Raw genomic sequence first — 7,689 nt, 5'->3', positions numbered from 1 at the left:
TGCTGGTGTCTGGTCAGCTGGTGGGCCTTGGCATTTCCAGTAATGCTATGCTAATTGGCCTTCATCCCCAATATGTGTAGCATAGTTATTTAAAATAATAAAATTAGTGTATAAAATGCTAACAGAACTTTATGCATTGTTAGACAATTTAGCAATATTGAATTAAATATCTTAAAATATTTAAGATGTATTCTACATATGAAACCAAGTTCAGGAGTTAATTGCATTTCCTTTTAAGATGTACGTAAATATTAAAAAATCAGTCACAAAATTAGCATAAATAATTAAATATATCATTTAATTTATTTTTAATATATATTTTATATTTTAATACATTAAAATATATTCTATGTAAAATGATTGATTTCTTATATATACATTATCTTTTTTCCCCCAGATTTTCAATGTTCTATATCTTTTAGCTTCTTAACTAAAAGCTTACCTTTAAACCAACAGAACAAAAAATAGAATAAATAAATGAATGAATCAAACAGCCGAATCTGCCTAAACTTTTCTTTACTAAAAATACACTCTTGGGTCTTGGCTAGGCAGGCATATTCTCCAATGGTGGTCACCACGGGCAATCAAAATTAAATTCCAAAAAGTTGGAAACCCTGAAATTCTGAATCTAACTTATAAACATGAGTTTACAACTCCACATATAGTACAAGCTAGTAGCAGATTAGGCATATTCTGCTATATATAACATATGCACATACAGATTATATTCAAATAAAGCTACAAAGTCAACCCTTACATACTTGCCTCCTTAACTAAGGCCAAAAACGCAATGGAGGCAAAATATGCTCTATGCAATGATACATATCCTACTATGCAGTTAAACTTTAAGGTAATATCCATATCCCCATGTATTAACAAGGAATGCTAGTAACACCACCAAAGTGGCTGAGATTGCAATAACCGAATACCACTTGGCTAGATTTGAGGAAGACTTCGATGGGTAACACACCTTTCTACGCAATAGAGAGTCTTTCGACTCTGAGTCCGAGAAGGATTCCTCCTTTGAGACCTCTAGAGTATAAGCGTTTGGTATCCTGGATTCATCCACATCATCAGTGATATCATTGATGCACTCGCTGGGAACTTGGTCTTCGGAAGCTTTACTGGCCTGCAAAAGAAGAACCAGCAAAAATCTTAATGAATATGCAGCAACATCTAAGAGTATATACACAAGTAAATCAAACAGACTTCTTACCCCCGCGGCAGCTGGTTTTGGACTATGGTCTTCTGATGTCCAACCGGATTCTTTTTCTGCCTCATAAGAAACTTCAGAATCAGAAGAGCATGTGGAAAGATTCGAGGAAGCTGATGATGTGCTCTGCTGGACTGTGTTGAAGTCTTCAAATTCCTTATTTTCAACTGGTGATGACTCCTGTTCCTCCACATCACTAGTAACAGTAACACTCTCACCAGCTGCAAGGTCTTTGGAAGTTTCCATCTCCTGCAAAAGAACCAACAAAATCTTACGCCACACGCAGTGACATCTCTCAAGTTGGATACACAGGTTGTTATTCAAAAAGACTGCTTACTCTGGCAGTGGTTACTTGTGAATTTCGATCTTTTGACTCGTAACTCGAATCTTTTGCCGCCTCATTGGACGTGTGTTGAGGTGCAAGAGCTCGTGCCAACCGTATTCTCCTAGGTGCAGTACCTTGTGGTTGCATATTGGAGTTTGCATTTGGCCCTTCATAACCTGGTGGCCGAGACCTTATCCTAATTCCAGTGTTGTCACTATTAGCCATAGCCATATTGAAGTTTGTCGGTTGCTCATAATTGTTGGTTGCAAGGTAACCTTGGAGCATATTAACATCAGATGAAAAAGCCATCTGGGAATGGTCCTGAAATAATCCCATGTTGTTGCTGATCGCATTGTCATAAGAGGTGTTGGGATTGAATTCTCTAGTTTTCAACAAAGGGAGCTTTCCCTCGGTTGCATCCCCTGGATAATCTGCACCCCCTACTTGTAGGGGCTGTGGTAAATAACAGCAGCTAAAATTATATAGCGACATAAGCAAACCATGCCAAAGAAAATCAAATATAATATCACATATAATTTGCGTCAATTTAGAGGGAAATAAAAAAATTAATTAACAAAAGGCTTAAGCACCAGCATGTGCTTCCAAGTTCAAAGGTAACATGTTGGTTGGGTGGCAAAACCTCAACTGACCAAAAGATAAACAGGGTTAACACTGTCACTCACCCTGGCATGGACCATATCCACATTTGAGTTTCCCCATGATTCATTGTGCTGAACATCAAACCAAGCAGAGTTTGGCGTTTGGCCACTGGAATTGTCACCGGAGATCTCATCCCAATTAATAACAGAGTCAAAGAAGTCAGAAATACTGATCTCATTTGTTCCACACTGATGTTGCAACCCAAAATGTCCATTGGCTTCATTGTTTGATTGATGAAAAAGTTCTTCTGGAATATGCTTGTGAAGTGGGGAGAATAATTTATCGTCAAATAGCTCACTCGGGTCATAAAATATGTCCATGTTCACCTGTAAGTCCTCCTAAAGTTACATTAGTCAACAAATTATGGTTAATAACTGAACATACACAAAGTCTGCAAATCAACTAAATGGGGTGCAAAAAATTAGTTTGCTCATCAAACCTCCTTAGATGGATCTCCTGCTGCGATTTGATTTTGTGCATCATAAGCATCACATCCATCGCTTTGGCAACCGACCGGGGTTATAACATTGGAAATTGCTTCTTCAGGGGTCAAAGGGATAACTGCTAGTTTCTTGTCATCTTCTGTAGCCTGTGAAGAAGAAACCGATTTAACAGCTGGATCTGATTGTATTTCTTCTGGAGAGTAATTGGCAGTTAAATTAGTTGAAGTAGTTCGCTCCATTTCTTCACCGTTTGAACCTTCAAGACTCTCATCTTGTTTCTTAAATAATCGACAAAGGACATATGGATTCTGGTAAACGTCAAATCAACCAAATTGAAAAGTTAGCAATATATCTTATCTTCATGAGTTCATATAACATCTGAGCTAGTCATAATTTGCAGTAGCTTAATGCTAATTCCTACATACACCTGTAGGCTGTGAACAATTGCAGGTTGCACCTTAGAAATTGAACTAGAGAAATAAAAGATCACCAAGAAAATTTAGAACCACAATAATCAGGTGCAGAATTATTATGAGAAGCTATTACAAGAACTCAAGAAGTAACAAGCTAGCAACCACCAAGTAAGTGAAGAAACAAATAAATGATGAAATAATAATTGAATATATTTTCCTTTATTAAATCAACACAAATATGAAAAATGATCATTTTTATGAACCAAATTGGAAGAAGCACAAACTTAACACAATATTCATCAAATATGGCAATCATATAATTTAAGACCCACACATTTCATACACTTGAATTTAGTGGAGAAGTCATATTGATTTGAGTTAATGACAATTCAATGTCTGCCATCCCTATAATAATAAAGACGGATCGAAAGCTATACACAGAACAATAGAAACCAAAGATAAGACTATACCTGTCCAGGATTGGTACCATCAAGCTCCTGCAGGGTAGGCCTGTACTCATGCATCACCCAATTGGTCCTCTTCCCTTTGGGAGCACGGCCAGTGTAGAATACAAGAGTCTTCTTCATTCCAATCACGGTCGAGCCGGACTCTGTCCTGTGGACAGAAGAAGAACCACTCCGGATCCTTGTTCCGTACCACTGACAAATCTAGAAACACAAATCCCACAGTCCACACCCCCACCAAAAGGAACAAACAATGAGCAAATAGCATGGCCATCCAAATTAACTCTTGCAATTTCACTCAAATTATTCTAACATAGTTCTATTATTTCATTCAAGAGCATAATTAGAAAATTCAGCTTGTCATACTTTAAGATGAATCACATAATTAGAATTATGAAGTCAAACTAAGTCAGTTAAACAATTGCAACAGCATAAACCAAGAAAACTTTAAAATCTCCTTTCCACTGCAAAATCAAAGAATTAAACTACAATAGAAACCTGAAAAAACAGAGAATTGAGAATTGTACCAGGCAAATCCCAAGGTTCCCATTTGCAAACATCGATTTCTCGAATGACCCAAACCTCATCGCCATTGCCGTTGATCTTCTGCCGCAAGTAAAAGTCAACGAGCTCCTCGTCTGTCGGTCGGAAACGGAACCCCAACGGCAGCGAGTTCAGCGACAAAACCGGAGCAGCGTCCACCACCAGCGGCTGCTGTTGAAACACCTCCACCGCACCCATAACAAAACCACCGTTTGTGTCAAAACGACGGTGTCTCTATTTTATGTATATATAAAACGGCACCGTTCGTGACAACCAAAGGAAGAAAAAAAGTAACAAGAAAAAAATTTCACGATGATCTTTTGATTGGTTTCTACTAAGTGAAGCTGAACTGGAATCAGAGAGGATTCTGAGAATTTTAGTAATTTTTTTTTCTAGAAGACAGTGATCGAAAGAGAAAATATATATATAAAAAATAAAGAAAAATATCAGAGATGAGAGAAGGGTTGGTGCAGTATTTGTACTATTTGGATTTTCGTTTGAGGAAGAACTGAGAAGTGAGAAGTGAGAAGTGAAGCGCGTTAAAATAAAAATTCCTCGTTTTATTTACCCAAAAAAAATTCCTCGTTTATACTATTGTGTGCTGCTTTGGACCTTGGTTTTGGAAATAATTGCCACAATGCCATTAGCGCGCAGCTGAAAGCCGAAACAGGAAGGTGACGTGTCCGACGCGTGTTAAGGATTTCAGTTTTTTTTTTTTTTTAAACGCGGATGGGGCACTCGGTAATGAATTTCTTACCAAGTATTACGCCACTTTTTTAATTTTGACATGGAGGTAGGATTGCTGTATAGCGATGTTATTTGGGCCTTTGGGGTGTTGGAAGATTTATCGAACTGTGATGATTGTATTAAAATAATTAAATTATGGTTAATCAGAAAATATATCAAACTATAGTTTTACTAGGATTATTTGAAAAGGTCTGGTCTCACTTAAAGTAGAACTGTTTGTTTAGTTTGTTCTCACCGACAAAATTAATACGAAGAAAAGACTGATTCAGTTTGGAGTTATTCACTAAGAAGATGCTTTGTGTGTTTTATGTAACAATGGTATTGAATGTGGCCACCATTTGTTTCTTGACTGTACTTTTTCTTGGCAGGTTTGGTGTGTTTAGATCTTATATGTTGGTTTACGATGAATTTATCCGGATATGGTAAATGAGCACTTCTAAAGTTGGACTGAGATCTCACATAAAAAAGAGGAGTGTAAAAGATGGATGGTGTGCTTTTGTGCGATAATTTGGAACATATAGTTGGAACGAAACCAGCGAATTTTTCAGAATAAAGAAAAAGGAGTTGAGGAGATTATTAACATGACCTTTTTGAGCTACAAGAAGTGGCTAGATGCAGATTCCTTCTGTTATTTATGGCAATGCCAAAAATAATAGAGAAGACACTATAATTGCTTTGTTGGTTTGTGTTTTTTTTTCTCATTAGTTAGTGTTTTTATGGTATTGTCCTCTATGCTTTACTTGTTGTGTTGAATTCCTCTTTCAAAAAAAATTTTTAAAATTATATTATATTATTAAAAAATAATTAATCAAAATTAAATTTTAAAAATTAATTTTTAATTGATTAACTAAAATTAAAATTAAATTTTATGTAATTTTTGTATTCAAATTAGTTAATTGGTTTTTTTTGTAAAAATCGATTTTTATTTTTTATTTTTTTTAAAATCAGTTTTTTTTATAAAAAAATATGTAAAATATTAGTTTTTTTTTAATTAGTTATTTTTCAAAATTGATTTTTATTTTAAACCGGTTAAAAATCGAATTTTGAATTTTTTAACTAGTTAATAACTAATTTTATCACATAAAACCAATTTGGTTAATTAAGCAAATTATATTTTTGGCTAACCCAAAAACAGGTTTGGTTTTTGGAATAACTAAATCGTGAACAACCCTAATCCGAGTAAAAGAATAGTAATTAAATGGTTCGATTACATAAATTAAGAATACACAAATTGGTTCTTTTAAATGTATGATTTAATTTTAAAGATTAGAAATGCAGTTAGGCATGTGCGTGCATCACCATAAATTCTGGAAAAAGGTACTGTGCATTTAGATGTTCCTACCAGATATAACTCTACATTTTTAATGCTTGAAAGTACTTTGAAATTTCAAAAGGTATTTAACGATTGGGAGAGAGAGATTCTGAATATGCTATGATGGCTGGTGGGATCCCTAAGTCTGAGGATTCGGAGAACGCAAGGCATTTTGTCAAGTTTTTAAAAATATTTTATGACGTAACCAACAAAGTTTCTGGTTCAACATTTGTGACATCTTCTCAATATTTTAATGACTTTTGTAAAATATTGTCTACACTTAAACATTGGATGAAAAGTTTAGATCCGGTACTTTCAAGCATGACTGAGAAAATAAAATCTAAGTATGATAAGTATTGGAGAAATATAAAAAACACAAACATGATGATTTTCATTGCAGTAGTTCTTGATCCTAGATATAAGTTTCAGTTGATTAAGTGGAGTTTTGAGAAGTTGTATGAAAAAGATGCTGAATTCTTGATTTCAAAGGTGAAAGAGATTCTTTTCAAGGTGTTTGATAGCTATAGGTTGTTTGGTGAGATTGATAACTATAAAAAATCCACTCGTCAAGATCTTCCTGAAATTGGCACACAAGAACTTGAGGCACATAAAACTTCTTTGGCTATGGAATTTGAGAAAGAAATGCAATTCAATGAGAGTGTTAACAAGAATGAAGTGGAGTTATATCTTATGGAGGCCTTAGAGAAGAATGGCATGCAATTTGACATTCTAAATTGGTGGAAAGTAAATTCCACTAAATATCCAATTCTTGGATATATTGCAAGAGACGTCTTAGTCATGCCAGTTTCCACAGTTGCTACAAAATCGGCATTTAGTACTGGAGAAAGGGTGTTGAATAATTATGGGAGTTCTATAACTCCGATGACAGCTGAAGCGTTAATTTGTATACAAAATTGGCTCCAAAATTCTCCAAAACTTGTTCTTAAGGAGCTCATCGAGGAATTTGAGAAGTTGGAATTAGGTATGGTTAAGTTTCGACTTATAATTTTCTTTATTTTAATCTAATTTTTATTTATATATATAATTTGTTATGATTGTTTCTTGTTATATATATTTTGTAGAAGTTGCACCCACTCCTGACCCTAATGAAGAAGATTCTGGTATTGAGTCTGATTGAGTATATCTTGTTATGGTATGAATTGTTATCTTTATTATTAAATGTATAACTAGATTAGAACGTTTTTCTACTAGTGTTATATTATTATTATTATTATTATTGTTGTTCTTATTATGTAACTACTTTTTTATTTTAGGTTGGTTTGTGTTAAGAAGTTTAGATGTTTTGTTGGAGAAGACACCATAACTTTGCTATCTTTTAATGAAAATTTATTTTTATTTTCAGTTGTGTTGACTATTGAACTTTTAAACTTTTTTAATTATCGTATTTAAATTTTTTTGTCGTTAAATTTCATTAGACCAAGACTTTGTTAGCTATTGTGTATTTGTATTTGTCAATTTCAATGTTATGACTTTGTGAAATGGTATGGTAGTATTTTTTTGAATTGATTGAAAAATCCGAACAAACCGAACTAAATCAAAACGATTTTA

General features: G+C 34.2%; 1 pseudogene; it reads right to left on the bottom strand.

Annotated features, from left to right (window-relative positions):
• Nucleotides 1-482: 482 nt before the first annotated feature.
• LOC107458441 (protein NTM1-like 9) lies at nucleotides 483-4,543 on the bottom strand (annotated as a pseudogene).
• Between the last annotated feature and the right edge of the window lie 3,146 nt (nucleotides 4,544-7,689).

This window comes from Arachis duranensis, chromosome 7 (assembly GCF_000817695.3).
Source record: "Arachis duranensis cultivar V14167 chromosome 7, aradu.V14167.gnm2.J7QH, whole genome shotgun sequence".
Classification (NCBI taxonomy): domain Eukaryota; kingdom Viridiplantae; phylum Streptophyta; class Magnoliopsida; order Fabales; family Fabaceae; genus Arachis; species Arachis duranensis.
This window is presented reverse-complemented; position numbering and strand designations above follow the sequence as displayed.